Genomic DNA, 25893 nt, shown 5'->3' on the forward strand with positions numbered 1-25893 from the left:
TTTGTTCTGCATTTTCTTCAACATGGATTTTCACATTTTCTTCCTCAATTGGACTCTTTGAGGTGGAACCCTTATGCAGTACAGGATCAGGAAGCTCTTTGCCACTTCTTAAAGTAATTGCCTGAACCCTTTCCCGGGGGTTATTTTCTGTGGTACTAGGAAGTGCTCCCCGGGCTCTTTCTGTAATTGTTTTGGTAACCTGGGCCATTTGATTTTCCAGGTTGCGAATGGAAGAAGTGGACTCTTGCCTGTAATTTGAAATCTCCTGTCTCACAGTTGAAACTTCCTGTCTTATTTCTTGTTTCCACTCTTGCCTCATGTGACCCATATCATGTTTCACAGTTGAAACTTCCTGCTTGATGTCAGTCATCATTCTCAACATTTTTTCTTCAAAACTCTCCCTCGGTGGCTCATCTCTAGGAGGATAACCCCCTACTCTCTGTGTAGGTAGTGGTCTGTAAGGCCCATCTCTTTGAGGTGGAATTGGAGCGTTAGAGTTGCCCCGGTAAGTGTTATATGAAGAGTTTCCACCTTGATTTCCTACTTGCCTTTGATTTTGCCAACCTTGATTCTGACTTGGGTGCTATTGCCACCCTTGACCTTGCCTCCAGTTCTGATTGGTGTTACCATATGAATTGAAATTTTGAGGTCTTTGGTAGCCCACAACACTCACTTGCTCACAACCGGGATCATCATATGTAGAAGTGCACTCTTGTGTCCCATGAGGTCCACCACATATGTCACAGTAAAGAGCTAGTGACATACATGGGTTTCCCTCCTGTGGTTGCTTTCCCATCTTTTCAATCCTGGCTTGGAGCCTCCGAATTTCATGTCCCATTGCCTCAACTCTAGCATCTGAAGCAGTACTGTTACTCACTTCATACAACCCAGACTTGGAATCTCTATTGTTATACCAACAAGAAGTATTTGATGAAATTGTTTCAATCAATTCCTCAGCATCTTCTGGCAGTGAGGACACAAATGCTCCCTTTGATGAGGAATCGAACAACATCTTATTCTCGTCAGTTAGTCCCCCGTAGAAAGAACTAATGACATCCCACGGATGAAACACGTCTGGTGGGCATTGTCTTTTAAGTGCCTTGAATCTCCTCCAGGCTTCCCCTAATGACTCCATTGAACCCTGCTTGAAGTCTTGGACTTGCTTCCTGATTTTCAAAGTCTTTGTCAAGGGAAAGAACTCCTGCATGAATTCTTTGTGCAACTGTTCCCAAGACCTGAAGTGATTGTTGGCATGGGAATCCAACCAACGAGCAGCATCCCCTATCACTGAAAACAGGAATAATTTGAGCCGAACCACTTCTTCAGGCACTCCATTCTGTCTATACATTCCACAAGACCTCACAAACCGAGTGATGTGGCCATGTGGATCCTCTGAAGGCAAGCCACTAAATGGAGCATTCTGAACCAAAGTTATAACCGAAGGCTTGATGTCAAAGTTGTTTGCTTCCACGGGTGGTATGTAAATAGAGTTGTGCATACTGAACTCCGGGGTCATGAAATCTGCTATAGTTCTTCTTTCTTCCCTTCTTTCCTCTCTCATATAACCCCGGTAGTTCTCCCGTGGAGCGTTCATCCTCCTTGGTTCGTAGTAATCATCTCTAGGAACTTCTCTTCCTCTTTGATCACAGAAGTTCTCCCTCGGTGCATTTCTCCTTCTTGGCTCAAACTGATCTTCCCTTTCATAGAATCTAGCTCTATCATTGGGCTGCTCATAGTAGGGATCCCTCTCCTGATACTGCCCAACATGGGGTGGTGGTATCAATGGTTGATCGCTTTCCCTCTGAAGAGGCGGTTCCTCATTTTCATCTACCTCTCTCAGTGGGGATCTGTTCTGAGGTGCACTCAATCCTGCACTCCTTAAAGTTTCAGCGGTGACCCCATCTGAATGTTCAACCCTGCTTGGTGAAGCCATTTCTTCAATAATCTGTTCTTGATTACGGGCTGCTCTGTTCCGTCTTCTCACTATCGCGTTTATCTCGTGGTCAATTGCTAGCAATCCTTGCACACCTTTAGAACGGGTTTGCATGCAACTAGCTATTCCCCTGTAAGCACAAAAACAACAACAACGCTTTTGCAACTAGAAGTAGTTGCTAGTGAGAGTAGTAACCAATTTAAATGCGTAAAAGAAAAAGAAAAATTAACAAAGTGCTTTGCGAAAACAATAAGCAAATAGTGATGGTTAGACTCTCTAACTTAGATGATAGCCCATGTTAACCCAAATGGACTCATTACTCAAAAACCGATGCCAGTCCCCGGCAACGGCGCCATTTCATTTGAAAGTTGTATTTTAGTGGTGATTAAAAATTAAGAGTATCGTCCTCAAGGAATGACTTAATGGGAGTTTGAGTAATAAGGGGTTAAGCACGGGTTCATGCAGTGTTTGAAAGCTAACCTAAAGATATTTGAGTAGTTCATGTTTAAGAAATCAATAATGAGAACAAGTAAGTGAATTAAAAGGTAATAAATGAAATAGAGATTTGAACCAAACATCCTTGCATTAAATCCCTTGTGTCTAAAGATTAAGTTATGTAAGTCTAGATTATGAACTTGGGGAAATGGTTTAAGTGCCAATGTCACTCTCGTGATCAATTGGACTATCAACTAATCCTAAGTCCCATTCTCATGGCAACTTGGCTAGAAGAGGCAATTTAACAAACACTTTGTGTGCGTATTTCCTTCCAACTCCCTTTTCTCAAAGGTGAGTAAGAAATATGGGAGGTATGACTATGGTGTAGCCCTATTCTCATAGGTGGAACACCAATTCCAAATATCTCTTGCATAATTTGGCCATAATTATGAAGAGTCAATTCAATTCTACGCAATTCATAACCAAGTTCAACATTAAAACAATACAAAACCTAATTTATGCAATTTAATTCATATTGGGATTCATACATCAAGGAAGTTCAATTCAAATCCTAAATATGTTTAAGTATTCATATTTGGAATGTAAAGCAATAAGCAATTGAAATAATAAACATGGAATTCAAAAGAAACTTTAAGAAATATAAATGCAAAAATAGGAAATAGAGAACTTAACTTGATGATTTGATTGAAAAGAAATAATCTGGAAATTGATGTAGATTGTGTAAATACAATAGATTGCAAGTGTGGGAAGTGTTCCTAAAGTTTCCTAGAGAGAAAAACTAAAAGGGGTGTTTAGAAATTCAAAAGTATCTTGAAAATAACTACTATGATCTATTTATAGTCTAAAATTTGCGCCATTTCGTAGCCTCCAGGATAGGAAGTCACGGTGGGACTCACGGTGTGAGTGTCAGTGTGAGTTCAATGATCAGTTTCTGATCAGCACTCACGCTGAGACTCACACCGTGAATCTCAGCGTGAGTTTTTGATCAGAAACCACACTGAGGACTCACGCTGACACTCACGGTGTGAGTGTCAGTGTGAGTTCTTCAAATTGATCTCCACGCCTTCGTTTTGCTCCTTTGTTCTCCGGTGTCCCCTTGGGTGTTTTCCTTATGCTTTAAAGCCCCGTTTTCTCCAAAGATTAACACCTTTTCATGCTTGTTTGCTCATTGCTCGATTATTTCTTCCTTCAAACAAATACAACAAATTAAGAGTTATTCTACATTCCTTTACATAATATTTGAATAAAAAGCAAGCATAAACAAGCACAAATATGATGCCATTTAATGACATATCAGTAGGGACATTGGCCAAGTTCTTCCTCAAAGAGGTCTGAGACAGGGTGATCCCCTGTCTCCCTATCTCTTTATTCTTATACTGGAGTCTTTTCATCTCTTGCTACAAAACCACCAGTCTGCTAATCTCATTCATGGAGTTTCTATAGCTAGAGGAGCCCCAACCATTACAAACCTCTTCTTTGCCGATGATTGTTATATATTCTGTAGAGCTATCCCATCCGAGTGCACCTCCCTAAAAAACACTATTGAATCTTTTGCTCTAGCTTCTGGTCAAACAGTCAACTACTCTAAATCCACCCTTACTTTTAGTCACAATGTTGGAGGTGAAACCAAAAACCAATGTGTGTAACATCCTGCACATGCGAGAAGGTAACCTAAGTGGGAATTACTTAGGCCTCTCCTCTTTAATCGGTAGAAACAAGCGTGAAATCTTGGGGTTTATTAAAGACAAAGTCATGGGCAGAATAATAAGTTGGACACAGAGATTTTTATCTCGTGCCGGGAGGGAAATTCTTCTAAAAAATGTTGTTCAGGCCATACCCACCTTTGCCATGAGTGTTTTCTTATTACCAATTGAGTTGTGTAAGGAAATTGAAAGAGCTATGAATGCTTACTGGTGGGGTTGTGAGGGTGAGAGAAGCAGGGGAATTCGTTGGAGAAATTGGGAGGGTTTGTGTGTCCCTAAACCATGGGGTGGTAGGGGTTTCAAAAAACTTAGAGAGTTTAACACTGCCATGCAAGGAAAACAAGCCTGGAGACTTATTCATCACCCGAATTCCTTACTTTCCAGAGTTTACAAAGCTAAATATTTTCCCCGATGTAATTTCTTTGATGCTCATATTGGTAGCAACCCCTCCTTCATCTGGCATAGCATTCTTGAATCCCAATCTATTCTTAAAAGGGGTTGTAGGTGGAGAGTTGGGGATGGGACCTAACAATGTTTCTCCTTTTGTCCAATCTCCCATTTCAGATCAATTCAGTGCCCTCACTGTGGCTGACCTCATGAAATCAGACTCAGTATCACCCACATGAGATGTGCCTTTGCTGGAGAACCTTTTTGTGCAGGATGATGTTAATATGATCCGAAGTATTCCATTAGCTGATAATAAGCCTGCTGACAAAATCATATGGATGGAAGAGGACAAAGGCGTCTACTTTATCCGGAGCTGTTACAAGTATCTCACTGAGAACTACCATGATTCTCAACCTCTGTTTTGGTCCAAGATTTGGAAACTACCTCTGCCTCCTAAATTAAAATGTTTCTTCTGGCAATTATGTTCCGGCCTACTGCCCACTTCTGATTTGTTAAGAGCTAAACATGTCCAGGTCCCAACTATTTGCCAGCTTTGCAATGGTGAAGATGAATCCTCCCTTCACATCTTTGTTAAGTGTCCACTTGCTAGGANCTGTTGGAACACTATTGATGGCTTTGATGATCTCACTGGTAACTCCTTTCTTGATTGGCTGGAACCACTTTTTGAAACAAAGTCTGATCCTGCTCTATGCAACATGATCGCAATCTGCTGGAAAATTTGGGATGCTCGTAATGAAAAAGTTTGGAATCACAAAATCTTATCTGCTACTTTTATTTGTCAGAGTGCCTTAACATTCTTACAGGAATGGAACTTTGCAAATATGGCCTCTACTGGGTCCTCTCCTGGTGTTGATGATATTGTGAAATGGTCTAAACCCACCCCCTGGTCTTCTCAAATTGAATGTTGATGCTGCAACTGATCAAAACAATAGAAGAATGGACCTTGGATTCGTACTGAGGGATTCCTTTGGTTCCTTTATAGCAGCTAGGATGCTCCCAATTCTGGATCTCTACAAACCATGTGAAGCTGAAGCAATTGCAGTTCGTGAAGCGCTGAAGTGGCTGAAGAACATACATTATGATGATTTTCAAGTGGAAACTGATTGTCTACATGTTGCTAAGGGTGTTCTCAACCACTGGCTAATGTCTTCTTTTGACCTTATCCTCCATGATATTAGGGAAATAGCTAAATCTTTTTCTAATGTTAGCTTTTTATTTGCTAAGCGGTCTGCGAACAAGGTTGCCCACTTGTTAGCTCGGGAAGCTTTGTCCATGTCTGACTGTTTCGACTGTTTTCTCGTTCCGTTTCCTTTCATTTTAGATGTACTGACTCTGGATCTTATTTAATATAGTTTCATCGTTTTGTTCTCAAAAAAAAAAAAAAAAAAAAAAAAAAAAAAAAAAANAAAAAAAAAAAAAAAAAAAAAAAAAAAAAAAAAAAAAAAACCTCAACCTGCAATTCATACATTTGTAATTCATACCTTGGCAATCCCATGTGGCATGCTATTAACACAACTTTTTTGTTTTAGTTGATGACCAGGATTCCAGGCTTGCAAATCTGCATTCGTGCAGCTTTTTGTACTTTTTTTTAATTTCTTTTGTTTTTTATTTATTTATTTAAAGTGATGTGAAATTGGAATCCACTTTTGAGAGTGGATTAGATTACAGGGATGTAGTGTGAATAGTAAATAAATTGCAAATAGGGTGATGTGGAAGTTTTGCAAATTGAGAGACTTGAAGGGATAAAGTTAGCCTAATGGTGTGTTTGGAAACCCGAAAATTATTTTTTGAATTTTCGGTGTTTGGCAACGCTTAAAATGCGGTCAATAGAAAACAATTTCCATTGACCATGCAAAATTAGCCCTTTTTTCCATAAAACGACTTCTGAATTTTTTTTCGAAAGTCATTTTCCGGAGTTGACTAAGTGGTGTTTTGGCAAAAATGGTCATGGGTTACAATGAAGTGGACCGGTTTCCGCCAAAACCTCTTTTCGTTCTTTTTTTTTTTTACTTTTTAAAATAAATATAATTATTTTATATATTATTATAATCTTTTATATTTTGAAAAATAATTAAAATGTAAAAATATACAATTTTATACATTTTCCAAAATAAACTAAACACACAAAGACAATTTTACAGGATGTAACCAAAAACTGAAAATGAAACTATTTTCTAAAAAATGACTCATTTTCCAAAAAATATTTTTTAGAAGTCATTTTTCTGCTTTTCAAACTGAGCGTAAATGCATATAAAATGATAAAAGAGTACTATTTTAGAGACCAAAAATGTTTGTTATTTTTTTCTTCTAAAATGAATAGAAAGAAATAAGGAAAAAAATGAAATAAGAAAGGAGAGCTTGTTATTGCATCACTCTTGGCATATTATTAGAACAATTGGCTTCAAAACTTCAAATGACAGCAAATTCACTAAGGTTATCCTTTCCCTATACAATCTACAAGTACAATGAACTAGCAAAGGTAAAATAAGTCCATAAAAGGTATAATATATGTTCCTGGCACAAATAGAAAAAAAACGAAAAATAAGTAAGGAATACTCATCTAAGAACGACTTTTAATTTTCTCTCCACTTGATCTCTTACTTTCCACTGCATTCATAAATATAAACATTTAGCAAAAGTGGTAGTCGCTAACAAATTTATATGAGTGGTTTCGAGATGTGTGAACCTGCAAATCGTTTATTTCCTCATCTGTGAGTGAACGCTCCATGGATCGGTAAGCAATCCTATAGCAGTGTTTGGTCATTCCTTTCTTATTCGTGAAGTTGTCTATTAGTTGCACCTGAAATTAGAAGATGGGTCAATGGGACAGATAATCTGCAGAACTCTAAAATGTCGTTAGTTCGGCATCATTAAACCTCGCATCCAATTACCATGTTTCTTCTTTTTCTCGTTTTCACTTTATAATCACAAAATTACTTTGCTACTATAGAGCATATATAAACATAAACGTGCAATTCAACTACCAACTTAGTCTTTTAGTTGGGATGAAACACCATCCTTCAATTTAGTATCAGAGCCAACCCTATACATATTACATTCCACGTGTTACATGAGGCCCTTCAAAAGTAACCGACCCCCATATGAGAAGGGGTGTATTGAACATATAATATATAAACATAAATGTACAGTCCAAGGGTTAACCCCAGCCAAGATGGCTAAGAATACAAACTTGTAACCACAAGGTCACAAGTTTGAATCTTAGCCTTCTTGGTTTGAGCCGGTCAACTATGGGCAACCAAGGCTGATTAACCGCGTTGTGGTTCTTTGCTGACTAGGGTCACAAGGCGAAGTTTACCCCGTGCACACCCTCGGGTAGTGGCTGCGAGTTTCCCTTGTCACCCCCAAAAAAAGTGCAGCCCAAGTGTCCATTTAATTGCTACAAACTCTATATTTAACTTTTGCCACTCTATAAAGGCTGCTTAATAGATAATCAAAATATATCAGCAGTCTTTGCACAATAGGCCTAACTTAAACTTGCTTCAACTTTATTATCTACTACGACCCTAAAGTTAATAGCATGCTTGCATTCCAAGTGTAGAAGAAGAGAAACTACTTAAATTATGATGATAATACTAGTGAATATATTGGGCATGCATAATCCTAGAAAGGCACTCTAATTATTATACCTCGCTCTCGCTACAGATTCTCGAAACTTACGGCCCTTATTTTTTTTGGAAAAAAGGATTCTTTTAAGAACAGAATATTCCTTTCAGTGATGACAACAGTAACATTAAACCATGAGTAAATAAGTGGGTATCTTTCAAAATCTTCCATCTCTACAAGAAGATTTAAAAGTACCGAACATTGATATAGCATACCTCTTCCACAAGATCCCCGGCAATTCCTCTAACAACTTCACAAAGATTGTTCTCGGTAAATGAATCACTGATCCAGAAACTCATGTCTTTGTAGCATGGAGGATACTGCAAGGTTACAGATATTTCAACCACAATATTAAAAGGTTGAATGCGTTAATACCTAAACAGCTAAACTACTCTCGGTATAGGACTAAGAAACAAAATATATTTAAAAAAAATTCTGGAACGTAAGTGTTTTAGCAACTTATTATAAAACAAATGAGATAAAAAATTGAGAGCTGAAAGGTCAAGAAACAAAATAATAACATTAAGTTCTGGCAAAGCCCAAGTATCATAAAACGTTAGCATTCATTCTTTATGGTACTATTTTAAGCACACAATACAAATGTTAAGCAATACCTTAGAAAATGGCTTGAACTTCACTCCAAGTAGGCCACTTGAAAACTATACGCAATCAGGAACACAGTATTGAGAACATTAGGTAGGAAAAAGATGATAGGATTTATAATAAGGCAAAATCAAAATCAAGAGAAAATAAAACATGCTGGAAATTTACTTGAGATGTAAAACGCTCATCAGCAGACCAGAAAAATCGGATATCCGGAATATCGAAGAGAACCATTGCCAATCACTCCAATCCAAGTCCAAAAGCCCAAGCAACATTATTGGTTCTCCCACCTCTTTTCAGTATTTCTTGCTCTGTTACCCCACAACCTAATACTTCCATCCACTTTTCCTGGTAAACAATTCCATAACAAGTCAACAATAATAGTACACTATAATTTCTCTAATAAAAATATTATTTAACATTGTAATATTCAAGAAAAAAGGAAATAAACTATTCTGCATATTGAGGAACTTGGAATATCTAGTAAAATTTGGAACATTATCCTTACAAGGTGACTCTTACTTTACTGGTAAACAAAAAGTTAGAAACATTCATTTGATCAATTTATTTGTTCATAAGGTTTTCCATAATTATTTTTACTATAATAAAATAGGACTGGAAAAGCCAAGGAAACAATTGATTGAAACGGTTTATGAGCATCTTCATAAGAAGTGAGCTTGGATCTTTGGGAGCGAGATCACACAAATGGAAAGAAGTCCAAAGCTCGCAAATTGTTCATTATTAGGCAGAATTAACTAAACGTCAAGCAATTAATAACGGTGAGTTAACTAGCAGGTGTGTTAACACATGTTTAAAATCGCAAACATCTACCAATAGCTCAACAGCCTAGAATGACTTAACTAGAATGAAAAGGCAAAGTATGAGATTCAGAGAACAGAAGATTTGATTCATGGAAACCCTCGAAGAAGTGTGTGTGTGTGGATAAATTGTACTTTTATGTTCTTTTCTGTAGGTGTTTTTGTAGTTCTAAACTGAAATACTTTTCTTTTCTTCTGGAGAATTCTTGAGATTTTGGTTTCAAGTATGTTATTATCAGGCTCTGGTTTGGTTTTAGAGCTCTTTGATTTTGTATGTACTACTAGGACACTTGGGTGCACAATGCATCCCTCTGGCGCCTTTAATAAAAATTTTGCAATCAAGAAAAATGGGTTTGTTTAGATAGATAATGCATTATTTGAGATGTGAAATGCACATGTAACCAAATAAATACATAATAAAGATGATAAGGAAAAGACCGTCATAATAGTGTAAAAAGAAGAAAGTAAGTAAATTATTATGTAGTATATACTTTAATAATCAATTGTCATAAGTGAAAAGGCAAGGAAAACCTGAAAATATATCTCCAATTCGAATGATGGATTGGTAAAGGGAAAGTATGTGTCAACCCAACGCATCTCCACACCACCTGGAGAATGATTTTAAAACTTAGTCTAGTAAGAGGTAACCATGAAGAAAACGATCACAGGCAGCACAAGCTGGGGTCAATTGCCAACCAAGAAAGCCTAGGGAAACTACAGAGAAGTGAAATAGAAAATGACTTTAGTGATTTGTAAAGTTTTAGATCCACTAGAACACACACTTCTGACTTCCCAATTATATATAATTCCATGGTGAGTAGACAAGAATGAAAAAATTGATCTAACTGCTAAGAATGCAGTTGGATAGCATTGGAGTCTTATTAGCATTTTTCACAAGAAGCTTTACTGCCACTGTCGTATTCTGTCTTTGAACTAATAAAATGCATCACCATCAACTCCCCTTAGCATTCAATTAACTTAAAAGTAAAAGTATACCAAATAAATGTTGAGCCAATCCCTCAAGACATATCTTTAGATCTGCAGCAGCACAAGATGTGGCATCAGTGCCTGATCCCTCCCAATCATTTGGAGAAAAGACCCGTACTCCTTCCATCTACATAGTTTGGAGAAAATTGTCAATAAAAAATAATAGATATCATTCTTCTGCACAACAAAAAGTAGATAAATACACCAAGATTAGTGAGGGAGGTACCTGGTGGAAAACAGGGTAGTGAGTTGAGTCAATAGAATCTCTATGGTAAACATCTCCAGTAACAAGGAAATGAGTATGACCCCTGCTCAGTAACTCAGCTTGATGTGCACTTGTGTGGCACCTCAAAACAGTTTGAGAGTCCACATAAGATGTATCATTGTAGCTCCTGCTAACATGATCACGAGGTACCAGTACATCATCAAAGTTCTGCAATTGTATCAGCAATTACGAAAGGCACTTCAAATATCAATAATCCAAAAAACGAGAAAAATAACATCAGAAAGTTGCAAGAAGTAATTGATAAAGCAGAATGTATATGGAGTTAGTTATTAAGTAGAAATGACTTAACAGTTAAAACACAGTAAGACAAGTTGAAATACTTGAACAATCTTGCCATAGAAAGAGTGATGGTACTTTTGACAACTATACAAGGCTTGGACATGGCTTTCATCACAGAGAAATTAAGAGGTGTCTCAGCAACACACAGAACTCTTACAAGCTCAATTCAACTCACCCTCTGAGAAAAATAAAAACATATATGCTTCTCTATGCTACTGTGTATATAATCACTTCTGAAAATGATTATTTGACATGCAAAACTTGGCATTTTAGCATAACTAGAAAATAAACCTCAAGTTTCAAGCATGAGATTTCTTTTAAACTAGTGCTTTCATCACAGATCACCCTAATTCAGTTTTAACTTCAATGCTATAAGATTAAGGTTAATGCACATACATTGTCACACTAGTTTTTGGTAATAAAATAGATAAGATCATAAGATGCCACAGAAACTCCTATAGCTTCTCCTTTCCAATATTATTTGCATAACTAGAAAATAAACCTCAAGTTTCAAGCATGAGATTTCTTTTAAACTAGTGCTTTCATCACAGATCACCCTAATCCAGTTTTTACTTCAATGCTATAAGATTAAGGTTAATGCACATACATTGTCACACTGGTTTTTGGTAATAAAATAGATAAGATCATAAGATGCCACAGAAACTCCTATAGCTTCTCCTCTCCAATATTATTTGCATAACAATTTAGTAGCTTGTTTTGTATCATTCATGGGAATTAGGAATTCTTAAAGAAATCATTAGCATGATAGCAACCTGGTCAATTTGATAAGATGACAAATGTGCCTTAGACTTCACATATCGGGGGGGGGGGGGGGGGAGATAGCAATATGTTTTAATTCTATCAATTAATTGTTAGACTAAATCCTAACATCAAAGTTAAAAGACTGATATGAGGTAGCTGAAGGAAATGGCATTATGTAACAAAGATAAAAAGATGCACATGATAGATCAACATAGCATAGCATTCAAGAAAATGATGAGTACTAACTCATCAATGCTGCATAATCAATCTCGCGTCACAATTTTGGAACTCATGGTATTACCCAGAAGTAAGAGTAAATAGGACCCCAATTTGATTTCTTACAGAAGATAGTAAGTTCTAAACATTAAACTGATATGGCAGCCAGCCATCAAGAAAAAGAAATTAAACAAATTAAAAGGATTGAAATCACTACTTTTAGAAAGTGAAGGAGAGAATTAAAGAAATCATTAGCATGCTGCATAATCAATCTCGCGTCACAAATTTGTTTGGATAATTAGTGTCAAAGTAATCATAGATTTCATTCTTCAGGATACCAAGTGGATGTTGGTCCCTCCTATGAAGCTGCATTCCCAGCTTTGAGAATATTGTATCTGGGACATTGTTTATAGGGTCATTCCTCACTATTTCTGCATATCAAACCATCTGATCAGTACTCAATTACCGTTAAATAACTTAGGGAGCAAATAAATACAAACACCAACACAACAATTACACTTGTGGCATGTTCTGAACTAACTTTGATTGCATTAGTACACATCTAAAATGGTGATAAAATAGAATTGTGTGCTAGATCACTATATACTCACATTTCAAAGGTACCCAAACTATATATACTATAAACAGACACACAAAGGTACCTCATACTTTAAAGATGCAAATAGAAGAGTTAAAAATAAAAGCTAACTCATGTATGCAAAGTGTGGATAGCTTCAATCAAGAAAACTCTAGTAGCACTAGGTAAAAAAAAAATCAATTTGACACAAACTGTTATGTCAACTAATAATTATAGAATACATAAAAATTGGAGAAGAAACACATAGGGACAAAATCAGGTTAACATTTTACAAGAGGGAGTTGCACATTTAAGCCAACAAACATGTCAAATAAACATAGGGGCAAAATCAGGTTAACATTTTACAAGAGGAAGCTGCACATTTAAGCCAACAAGAATGTTAAATATTGAAAGAAAAACAAAACTGCACCAAGATGCTAAGATTCTACATTTACAAAAGAATAAGAAAATTTCATAACTATAATAAAACATACTGAATAACTAAAACAAGATAAACCCAGTTATCAAAACGCAATCTTGAGAGAACCCCAATGCGATTTAAACACAAGGGTTATTAATATTGAGAGTAGAAATTCACTCTTCATCTTACCATCCTTGGAAACCTTGAGGCCACCAAGCTCAAGAACTGAGGCGACGGGTGCCCTCCACTTGTGGCGATGGACGAGGGCTTTGTTATCTGCAAGCATAGCACCAGTAGAATAGGGATAGGAAGAAGAATAGTTGGTGAAACAAGCGAGAACATCCCACCTTTTCTCTCTCTTATTTTCTCTATGCTCCACGTGGCATTTAATCTGACGTTACACTCTTCGTATATTTACTAACAAAACATTAGGAACAAAATTTGCAATTTTCGTATAACTCAAGAACGAAAAGTTAATAAAATGACAAAAAGTGCAACATCAATCATAACTTAAGGACAAAAAGTAAACATGACTAACATTAATGACGAATTCTACAATTACCTATAACTTAGGGACAAAAAGTATAATTTCTCCTTTTATATTCCATTCATTTCAGGAAATATGACTACGAGACACTTTAGATATAGTTGCATACTTGCTGCATTCATATGAAACTAGCAAGATTTAAAGCATTCTCATTGCAAAGATTTTCATGATTTTTTTTGGGGAAGAAATATTTAATTGTACTCTCTAACTAGAAGAAAAAAAAATCTAGACACACTTTTAACAAGCGAATCTTTGGAATTCATAGGTTGACACTGCTACTGTCACATTCATAGGTTGCAGTTCTACCTAGTCCTAAGTCTTTGAACTGGTTCTGCTGTCAGCCAGAGTCATCAGCAGTGTTTCCAATAATCTTTCTTTCCAAGGAGAGGGACCATCTAACCTACAAATAGCTTGCTTTGGGTAGAACTCATAGAGTCTTTGGAATTGGTTCTGCAATCAACTTCAAGGGCCCTTCTTCAGCCACTGCTGGAGAATTGAGTGAAAGTGGAAGGTAGTTTTGTCTCTTACTGTTACTTCACTTTTTTGTTTGCATATGATATCTCAAACCATGATTGAAAAAACCCTGAGTTCACTTAGTCAACTGTGAAATGTTTTTTATTTTTAAATATCAAAGAAAGATATATTGAGTCAGTGAACATTGCGAAAACAAATAGACTTTCATGATAACATGTTTTGGAATTAGGGTTAAACACTTAAACAAAATGGATTTTAATAATTTTGAAAAAGTATTTGGTGAATTGTCGCTTTATTCTTAAAGTTTTAATGGTAGATTTATGACTTGATTCTGAAAGAAGATCAATGACACTTTTCTCTTTAAATAAGGTGAACCATTGATAATTATGCCCATATTTTTCTGTTTTTCTAAATATTTAGAGCCTTATTGCTTTTTGAGTATTAATCCTGTTAAAGTGTCGTGTTCTGTGAAGAATTAAGGCGGTTCTACATTAATTTTGATAAATTGGTACTTCTGCAGATATGTTTCCATTGATCCAAAACTTATAGTGGCTTATGGATTTTCAGTATTGATTCTGATAAACTGTTGTCTTTCATCAAGCATGAGGCTGGCTCAGATTACTTTTTTGTTCCCCAGGTAAATTTAGTTCTCTTCCTTTTTACTGTATAGATTTAACATGTCATGGGTTCAATTTATATGTCAGAAACAGATTGCCAATTCATCTGTTAGGTTTCCACTGTCCTTTATCTTGACTCTGAATTTTTCTTTTTCCAAGTATGATAGTTGAGCACTTCAGTTTTCTCATTAGATATACACTTGCAGAACTTTCTTTTGGAATAAATATTGAGTGTACATTTTTACTTCTTAAATAGCATGTATGTATAGATACCAACTTGTAGAGATGGTGAGAAGTCTCTATCAAACATTAATATATAAAAGTCAAGCCTTACCATCAACAATTTTGTAGTTTTTGCATTTTGATTTAATAATACAAAAAAACTCATGATCTATATATAATCTATATATAATATATATGAGCAAATACTAACAATCTAAAATGAGGGGCAAGTGATTACAAATGAGTCTGATGCCTTGCAGTCACCGACGCAATCCATGGATAATAGTATGCGCCCAACTACTGCATTTCTTTAAGAATTTATTTAGAGGAAAGACCAATTAAAATTTTCAAATTTACCGGCCTTAGTTATATTTCGAATATATATTTACACATCATACATAAATATATATTCTTTAGTCTAATTTTTTGAAGTGCATGCAATTGATAATAATAGCATATCAACAGTAAAGAATACATGAGATTAGAATGGCTTAGTTTGTTGCCTTAACTGAGATCTAACTTTTTGAAGTGCATGTTTCTTTTCTTAGTTTGATTAAACAGACATCTTAATATATGTTGAGTGCTAAGAACCTAACACAACATTTATTTGATTTTTACAGGAAATTCCAGTTAATGGATATTAAACAAATGTGCCATGCAACAGAGCCCTTAAAAAAAACATCCGGTACAGTTTAATACATTTCTTTCACTGCTTACAATAAGCACCTGTATAGGAAAAGTTGAAAAATGAAAAAAAAATCCAATGCTCACCACATATATATAAAAAAACTATGGCAAACTAAACGGAATATATTGCTATTCTCGGATTAAACAGTACAATCATTAAAATTACCTCTCTTTAAACGAAGCAAACTCCTTAGAGCTATGGTCGAACTTAAGCCTTGCTGCATCATGAAATAAACATTCTATACTGTTGAGCATATAACAGTGCAAACTAGTTTTATATTTCAAGAAATTGGTGATACATAGAAAGTTTTCTATGCCATATACCTTGCCTCTTTAAATTTAGTGGTATATTTCTCAACTTGCTTCTTAGATATGTGATCATGTATAAAAGTACCATATATTCATAGCAAACAAGAAATCAAATTCAGAATAACAATTAAAAAAAACATCAGTACACTAACTACAACAAACCTCTTTATCATGAAATAAGCACTCAAGATTTGTTTTGTTGTTTTAGGCCCTGCATATGTTCGCACCAAGCTAGCTTGAATTGCTTTCGTTTGAGATCCATGGAATAACAAACTGATCAACCATTCTGAAGGGCTCAATGTGAGTTATGAAGCAGAGTTGTTAATCAGCGGTGTGTTTGAATGCCGCTACGTAAGTATGTAACTGTGTGTGTATATATACACAAAGAAGTAGCATAGATAAAACCAAAATAATCATCACACAGTAGCTGCTATCGTGAAACTAAATACGACTAAAGCCGACGAATCGTTTCCCAATAATGGCACACACCAATGAGATTAAATATAGCCATAAAAAGAGAAAAATTAGGATTAGACTCCTAATTAATGTGAATCATTACAAATTATAAATAAATACCATAATTGATTTCAACCACTTAAAAAAAAAAGAGAATTCAAAAAATTGTTAATGACAATCTGAAATAAAAGGTTTTATCTCTGCCAACACGTTTCATGATACCAATCGCTTTGGGAACCAAAATCTCTTAACTCATTTTACACACCATCGCAGCTTTATCCGTAAAAGGAAAAAAAAAACAAAAGAAAAGGTAAAAACTTTGAGCGGGAGAATAGAGCAATATTATAGGCCAAATCTCCTCTCTTTATTATAATAAGAGAGATAGGAGATGTTGACAAGTGTCTTTTACCTATAAGGGCAAATATAATACTTTTGAGGAAAAATGTAATACTTTTAAATCGAAATGTAAAAAATATTACATTTACCCTTATAAGTAACAAAAATTTTATTCCTGATTAGTATTATATTAGAGCATATAAGTATGACATTTGTGTATGCAAGTGTTACATTTGCATTTGACCCGACCCGACCCGTCTCATGGTGAGACGGTCTCACACAAGTTTTTGCCATCTCGATAATTGTGTATTCTTGATAGGCGACAATTTAATTGAAAGAAATTGAGACTGATTTGCAAGGAAAGTAAAGTTAGTGATTTGAAGATACACTCAATTGAAAAGAAGTTCAAAAATTCAAGGGTCAATTTGTGAAGCAAGATGGACCTTAGTCATAAACCACGTAATTTTGAATTTTAGTTTTGACAGTGAGTGTTTGTTGTTTAATTTCACATTATGGATTTTTTTTTTAAAAAAAAAAAAATTATAAAGCATGTTTATGTGTCTTATGTTACATAATTATGTACTTTAAGGGGGCGTTTGGTTCACGGAATCTTGGATTACCACATGTAATAGGATTACCTCTAGGCAGGTAATGTGAGATTTTGGAAATGTAAGATCACCTAATGTGTTTGGTTTGGATTGTGTAATATAATATTACTTTGTTTGGTTAAGGGTTATATTTTAGGTTATATGAATCAATTTACTATAATGTCCTTTATATATATATATATATATATATAGGTCCTTAATTAGGTGAAAACCATGTCCCAGGTGAGAACGTAAGGACAAATCCAAACCATTGATCTAGTAGATCTAACGGTTGAAATAAACAAAATTTTGTAATATTTATGAAAATGACCCCGCTCATTTTTTACTTGATTTCTCATCCATCAGATCTTGCAGATCAATAGTTTAGATTTGTCCTCACATCCACACCTAAAGAATTGTTCTCACAAGAATAAAAAAGAATATTATATATATATATATAGGGTCACGTTCATGTGTGGCCGTGCCTTCCCGTGCGGCCGTGCGGTTTACACCACTCAATGTTACGAAATGCACCACTCAATATTAAGAAATGCACTGCTCAAATAACATTGAGTGGTGCATTTCATATTAAGAAATGCATTTTCATTGTGGTGCATTTCGTAACATTGAGTGGAGCGTTTCTTAACATTGAGTGGTGTAAACCGCACAGCCGCATGGGAAGGCGCGGCCACATTTGAATAGAAATGTATTACATATATTTATATTTATATGTGTGTCTTTATTATGTGTATTTATTTATTTATATGTATGAAAGTATTGATTCTTAATATTAAAAAAATAAATATATAAATATATAAACATGTATATTTGATTATATAAACATATATTTATTTTATATATGTTATTGCGTTGTTATAATAATAATAATAATAATAATAATAATAATAATAATAATAATAATAATCTACTATACTAATAAGAGCCAAAGAGAGTTAGGCCTAAAATGGGTAGAAAAAATGGCGGTCAAATTATTTAATCAAATGGNCTATCTCAATCAAATTTGGCATAATTAAGTTTCTCACTCTATTTTACTCTTATTAAATTAAACAAATTAGTAGTTACAACAAAAAATGATACATATGTATTTCTTTAATTTAGAATTATGTGTCTACAATACCTTTATTTGAAAAAATTATTCATTATCATGTGTCTACAATACCTTTATTTGAAAAAATTATTCATTATCAAAAGTCTACAATACCTTTATTTGAAAAAATTATTCATTATCAAAAAACTACAATACCTTTATTTGAAAAAATTATTCATTATCAAAAAAATAAATTACCTTTATTTGAAAAAATTATTCATTATCAAAAAAATAAATTACCTTTATTTGAAAAAATTATTCATTATCAAAAAAATAAATTAGATAAGAAAAATAATTTTATTAGTTATATTGTCTTTATTTTCTCTCATGCAAAGATTCATTACATTCAAATTTATCAATTGATATTCATTACATTGTCCATTATCTTATTTTTACAATATCTTGTAATTAAATATCAAAGTTATAGTACAAAATAATGTTATATATTTATTTACCAAGTATTTTATTAATACTATGAAAAAAAATTTAAAATAATTTGAAGCTAATTATATTAACTACTTGGGGATTGGTTGACAAAGAGAGTACTCAAATAATAACCCAACAAATTGAAGCAGAATCACTCTATTTTACTCTTATTGAATTAAATAAAGGGAAAATGGCATCTTTAGTCCCTGAGTTATAGGGGTAGTGTAGACTCAGTCCCTAAGTTATGGCTGTATGCGAGTTTAGTCCCTCAGTTATTCACAAAGTGGCGAGTTTAGTCCCTGGACATTAAATTTGACGAAAAAATTAAAAAATATTCAAAATTTGAGGGGTAAAATAGGAAATTCACATTTTATTATTATTCTTATATCAAAACCACTTTTACAACATTATTTTTCACTTCTTAGCCTAATTATTTTCAAGATTTTTCATTTTTAAAAGCATTTTAATAACTTTCAAATGACTTGTTAGGAACGTGACTCTCGTATAACACATTTAAAACTTAGCACAAATAAAGAAATGCATGATCATTGTATTTAGGTGTATGAAACACACTGTCCTAACAAGTTTTTATTTTTTTACTAAGTAACAAATGTAATAAAATTAAACTTTTGAGATAGGATAGTGTGTAAAAAAATCTCAAAAGTTTTAATTGTATTACATTTGTTGCTTAGTAAAAAAATAAAAACTTGTTAGGATAGTGTGTTTCATACACCTAAATACAATGATCATGCATTTCTTTATTTGTGCTAGGTTTTAAGTGTGTTATACGAGAGTCAGGTTACTAATAAGTCATTTGAAAGTTATTAAAATGCTTTTAAAAATGAAAAATATTGAAAATAATTAGGCTAAGAAGTGAAAAATAATGTTGTAAAAGTGGTTTTGATATAAGAATAATAATAAAATGTGAATTTCCTATTTTACCCCTCAAATTTTGAATATTTTTTAATTTTTTCGTCAAATTTAATGTCCAGGGACTAAACTCGCCACTTTGTGAATAACTGAGGGACTAAACTCGCATACAGCCATAACTTAGGGACTGAGTCTACACTACCCCTATAACTCAGGGACTAAAGATGCCATTTTCCCTTAAATAAATTAGTAGTTAACCAAAAAATGATACATATGTATTTCTTTAATACCATGAAAAAAATAAAAAAGAATACTTTGAAACGAATCATATTAACTACTTGGGAGATTTGTTGACAATGAAAGTACTTAAATAACCCATCACCCAGCAAATTGAAACGAGAAACTACCTTTTAATATCTTTGGAATACATAATATTTTAAATTTTAAATTTTTTATTAATTTATTTAATCTTTTTTTTTAACTAGGGATTTCTTTATTGACAATAATTCATTCAACAATAATGGTTGAACCAAATGAACCCCAAGCAGAACACCTAAAGGAAAGTCCATAGCTCCTATATCATAATCTCATTGCATGACGTTGTCATCTATGCTACCAACAATAACCGAATTGCAAATAACACACTACCATCAAAAAGGAAGAGAACAAATAGTAAAGATAAAGACAATGACAATGTTACTCAAAAGAGAATTAAGAACACCTAGAAAAATTCAAATTAAAAGTAGTATTTATTTAGACTATCATTTTTAGACCAAATATTTAGCCTATCGATTTTACAAGGTTGCAAACATTTATTTTAGTAATAATTATAATGAATTTTCTATATTATCTTGGATTCGTATACTTTGAGTTAGATATTTAAATAAAAAAATCCGGCATTTAATTACCTATATATAAACTTCTCCTATATAATCTTGCATTGATATACTTTCAAATATTTATTTAAATATAAACATTGGGCATTAACCCATTAGCGCAATGCGCGTGTAAAACTAGTGATAATATAAGGATTAGTTAACAAGGGCAATGTTGGAATAATTCAAGGTAATGCCCAATGGCCCGCCATATGGCGGGGGCGGGATAAAAAGCCCGCCAAAATACGGGCCTAAGGATGGTTGGCCCGCCCCGCCTTGCCTTAAGCCCGCGGGTCTTGGCGGGGGCCCGCCAAATTTTAAAAATTATAAATTTAAATAAAAATTAATATAAAAAAGGTAATAAGTATATACTAAAATAATTTAGATACTGTAAATTGAGAATGAGAAAGAAAATCAGAATGAGGATAACCTCAATTCCAAATTAGGATGATGATAACTTCTAAATTGAGAAATAGGATGACCTCTGGCGAAAAGAAATTCGAAGAAGCAAAATCAAATATTTTCCACATGGAGCTGATTTTAAATTACGAAAATGTCAATGATTTTTTTTAGTGGAATTATTTAAGCTCAAGCAAGAATCACTAGGGTGAATTATTTGAAAGAAATATTTGATTTGTCTTATCAAAAAGTGAATAAATCAAATATTCATACACCAGAAAGTGCAAGAAAGTCAAAATTGGAAGCTACAGGTTACAAGACACATACTTATCAGATCACTAGAAGACTTCTGAAGAGAGAATGAAGAAAAATTCAAATTCATCTGACAAAGGCTACCAAGGACATTAAATGTTGCAGATCAAGCTAGCAAGAGCTATCAGATAAAGTGGATGTTCAAAATTTGAATTTCCACAACGGGCAAATAACTTTTTCAAGTTATTATAAAATGCCCAAGCAAACTTGAAGACAAGAAGAACACGGATAAGCACTTGCATACGGTTACAACTACGAAAGCAAGAAAAATCAAGATGGCAAGTCTTGAGCTAAAATTGAAAGAATTCAAGTATGAGAAATTTTTTTTTTTTTTTTGTAAAGCATCTCTACTGAGTATAGAAAGAAGGGAGAGTAGCAATGAGTTTGTGAAACCTTAGTGAGTGTAGCTTTGTGGAAACACTCGGGGAAATTAAGTGTAGCTTTGTACGAGACACTTAATTGGTGGAGTATAGCTTTGTACGAGATAATTTCATCCTTGGAGTGAAAGGAGAAGAGCGGATTAAGAGGATTACACCACATTTGAACCACTATAAATCTCCCTCTCTACTTTACTTTACATGCAGGACTTTTATTCTTGCATTCTTATCTGAGCTAACCCATTTACTATTCATCGTATTATTTATTCATCTTATTATCTGGGTTTGTGTGAAATCACATGTGCATGCAAGATATATTATTCTTTATATAACTTATCCTTTACTATCTTGATAATTATCTTCAAACCCATTTCATACTGACCAAAATTATTAGTTTGGGTTTGATAGTTCTCATGTATGCATGTGCACGTACCAAATTTCATATACTTATTATTTGAGCTATTTCAAGTTTTTTCTAGGTGTTGCATGCAAATTATCTCTTCATATGCACATGCTTTAATTTATACTCCGATCCGTAGCACTTCATCGTATTTATTTTCCGTTGTGCACTCTAAGTTGCTTATTTGATTTATGTTACGTTTGTTACTTAGAGTTGAAATTACCAAAGTGTTATAAAGTTTTTAAATTGTTGAAAAGTCTATTCAACCCCCTCCCCTCCCCCCTTCCTCTAGACTTTTCCGACACTATCGGAACCAACATAAATCATTCGTATTCTGAGAATTGCGGCATTCAATGGACTAATATAAGATAGTGAAGGTGGCCAACTACCACATAGTGTGATAGCTAGCACCCAGGTTACCATGAGTATTATATATATATATATATATATATATATATATATATGATAAGGATAATCTCCCGCTCTACTTATCCGGGCTCCCGGGCTCTGTGCAGAGAAAGTTTACCCAACCCCGGATCCTTTTCCCGGTTTGTATAGACCGGGCGTCATTGCACCCCGAGCCGTGTTATGGGCCTTAGCGGGGGTTCGAACCCACACAGCCCTCACCTGCGAATCTATCCGCTGGCGGGTTAGACCGACAGACTGACCGGTGCATGCCCGCCACGCGTCCCACATGCCGGTAGACCGGAATGCTCGTTGGAGCCACTATAAGAAGCGCATTTAATGCAGTAGGAAGGACTTTTGGCTATTTCTTCAAGGACAGTAGCTAAAGAGACCGGGAACCTCTGACCCACTGTCACGTAGCTCGGTCTCACTTGGAGTATTCTACCTAGTACTCTACCGGATAGTAATACGAGTATTCTGTTCCGTATTTTGCTATATCAATATATATATATATATATGTATACATACATATATATATATATATATATATATATATATGTATACATATATATATATATATATATTACTACTATATATGCATGGCTTCAGAAGTTTTGTTATAAGGTTAGGACAGTGGATAACTTTATCATAAATTATGCAATATATTGTAAACTTTTGTTAAATTAAAATAAAGGTCTTAAATAATTGAAGATGGAAACTCACACCATGCGTCTATATGGAAAGGTGATGCAAGAAGTTGGCAACATATCGAATGTCATTACCACAAGATACAAAGATTCAAATAAAATGTGATAAATATTGTAATATAATATAGAATACTTTAATTCTAAGATATATTTAGTAATGATAAATAAAAATAATCAATTTACCATTAGTAGCAAATACAGATTATTTTAATTAATATACTTAGTATAATAATATGTGTCTTGAAAAATGAGTTGATGAACATTTAAAGTTTTAAGTTAGGTTTGAGTTTTTTGTTGCGCTGTCAAGTACATACGATTGTCCCCGCGCCATAACAAAGGTTTCACAACAAATGAGAACTGTATTTAATTTGGTGTCATGGGTGCCAAACTGCCAAATGATGTTGATCATATAACTACAAATTAAAGTGTTTGATAAGTGTCAAAAGTAGCCATATTTTAGGGGTCATTTAGGTGTGAAATATGCTATGTTAGCTGTCCATTAGGCCTAAAATCATACTAAGATAGGGTAATTTCATTGCATATAGGTCTAGGGACTAATCATGTGTGTTTCAATATAATTTGCACAAATCTTGCACTTCGCAGGGCATTCCGGCGACACTTCATTAAAACGGACGTAACCGGAGCTAGGAATGTCCGAATGAGGCGAGGCAGGTAGCTATGGAACCGTATCGTCGAGAGCTACAACAAAGAAGAAGACAGCAGAGCGCAAACTTCACCACGCACGCTCACACGTGTGTGAGCACGCGTGGTTGCGTACTGGATTGCTCCCACGTGCGCTCACACGTGTGTGAGCGCGCATGGACGCGACACAGCGCGGAAATAATTAGGGCGAGATTTTGGAGGCTATATATATGGCCTTTATAGGTTTTTCAGACGAATCCCCAACAATTCCCAACAGCCATAGAATAATTTTAGATTAGGTCTCTTAGGGTTTTTCTCCCCTTTTGGGGGAAATTCCTCATCTCCTAGATTAGATTAGCTTCAAGGGCAAGGATGAAGATTGGAATTTCAAGGACAAATTGTAAAAGACTCCCCTCTTGAGGGTGGTAACTATTCTATCCAACTCTTAATCTAATATTTGCTTCTTTGAGATTTCATATATTTTCCTTGTTTCTTTAGAATGTTAGAGTAGATTAGAAAGAGGATTGGTGGCCCCAAGGTTAATCTATGTGGATGTTTGATATAAATTGCTAGATTAAATGTGAGCTTTTTGATTGTTGGATGATGAACTTGTGTGGATGATGTTTATTGATGCTTTGTGCCTAAGTGTGGCCACATTAGGTAGCAAGCCCAAAGGAAGTAAGTGTGTGCGCGATAGCGGCCACTCACGAGTCTAACTCACCCACATCTCCGCCCTTAGTTCGAAAGGACAAGGTCCGAGAGGAGTGGTAGACAAGGTGTTTGAAAAAATGCCCCAACCGAATGAGGATGTGGGAGTCCAAGTGTGACGCCACTTGGTGATGTGCCACGAACTCCCTAGTCTATTCCACATCTCAAGCTCACGAAATCATACAAAGATAGTCCACATAAAGAAGCCTAAGGCCCCGATCTCCGTGTTTCCATTTATTTTACACAACCCCTATCAACCTTTCCACCTTCTTATAAATGAATCCTACCCCTAGCCATTCCTGTAACTCTTGTCTTTCAACCTCTCAAATGCCAACACACTAATTCGGTTCCCATTCGCCATCCTTGAGAGACACGACACTCGGGGAGTCTTGACTCTTTGTTTTACCACCATCACGTTCACTCACTGCAAAATACACAACATCAAAATGGCGCCGTTGCCGGGGATGGAAAACGGTTCTTGAATTGTGTTGACTGGAAATTGATTTTTAAGAGTTCTTGAATTGCTTTCTTTTTGTTTGTTTTATTTTCTTATTTTTGTTATTTGCTTGAAGAAGTGAGCTTACATTGTCTTATATATCTTGTGCTCACTTGCAACTACTTCTAGTTGCAAAAGATTTGTTGTTGGTCAAGCTTTGTGCAAGGAATTTTATTGAAAATCAATTAGAAGCTTGCCAATGAGAGCTCATATGCATCCCCATGGTTACCCACACCATGAGGGAAATCCTTTGAACTATATTCCACCCCAACCATGTCCATATTATCCCCATTCCACCCATACTTACATTCCACCAACATATCACTATCCACCTCAAAACCCTTATCCATTTCCATATCACTACTTACCGCACCTAACCTCTTATCCATCTTATATACATAACCATCACCCACCACCATACACACACCCTATTCCACCGAATCAAAATAATTTTCCCCCACAATACTCCACTTATCAAAATGACTCGGTAAGCTCTAATGAAATATTCCAAAACATAGAGAGTAAGCTTGCACTAATGACGAGAACAATCGATCCAAGCTATACTCCCGAGCCATTTTCGTTCCATAATTCCCACCCAAACAACCATTACCCATCTCCATCACAAATTTTTAAAGTAAACAATTCTACCCATTTCCTTGAAACACCACCTTCCAATCCGTATTTTACCATACCCGATCCTTGTGATTATATCCCACCGGCCAAGGACGAAATCGAAACTCTTAAAGAGAAAATAGAAGTATTCACAAGAATGGCCAAGGAGGATACGGCTAACTTGAAAGCCGAAATTAGGAGCGAATTAAAGGATTATCTCGCTACTCTCCGGGAAGAAGGACTTCCAT

The 25893-nt window shown here is 34.8% G+C and overlaps 1 long non-coding RNA gene and 1 pseudogene across 1 annotated transcript; one reads left to right on the forward strand and one right to left on the reverse strand.

Annotated features, from left to right (window-relative positions):
- Positions 1-6861: 6861 nt before the first annotated feature.
- Positions 6862-13408, reverse strand: LOC116004915 (annotated as a pseudogene).
- Positions 13409-14030: 622 nt separating this feature from the next.
- On the forward strand, positions 14031-14747 carry LOC116003785. Its single transcript, XR_004094706.1, has 3 exons — positions 14031-14131; positions 14411-14463; positions 14662-14747. It is a non-coding gene; the product is annotated as an uncharacterized LOC116003785 (long non-coding RNA).
- The last annotated feature ends 11146 nt before the right edge of the window (positions 14748-25893 follow it).

Source organism: Ipomoea triloba, chromosome 14, assembly GCF_003576645.1.
Source record: "Ipomoea triloba cultivar NCNSP0323 chromosome 14, ASM357664v1".
Taxonomy (NCBI): Eukaryota; Viridiplantae; Streptophyta; class Magnoliopsida; order Solanales; family Convolvulaceae; genus Ipomoea; species Ipomoea triloba.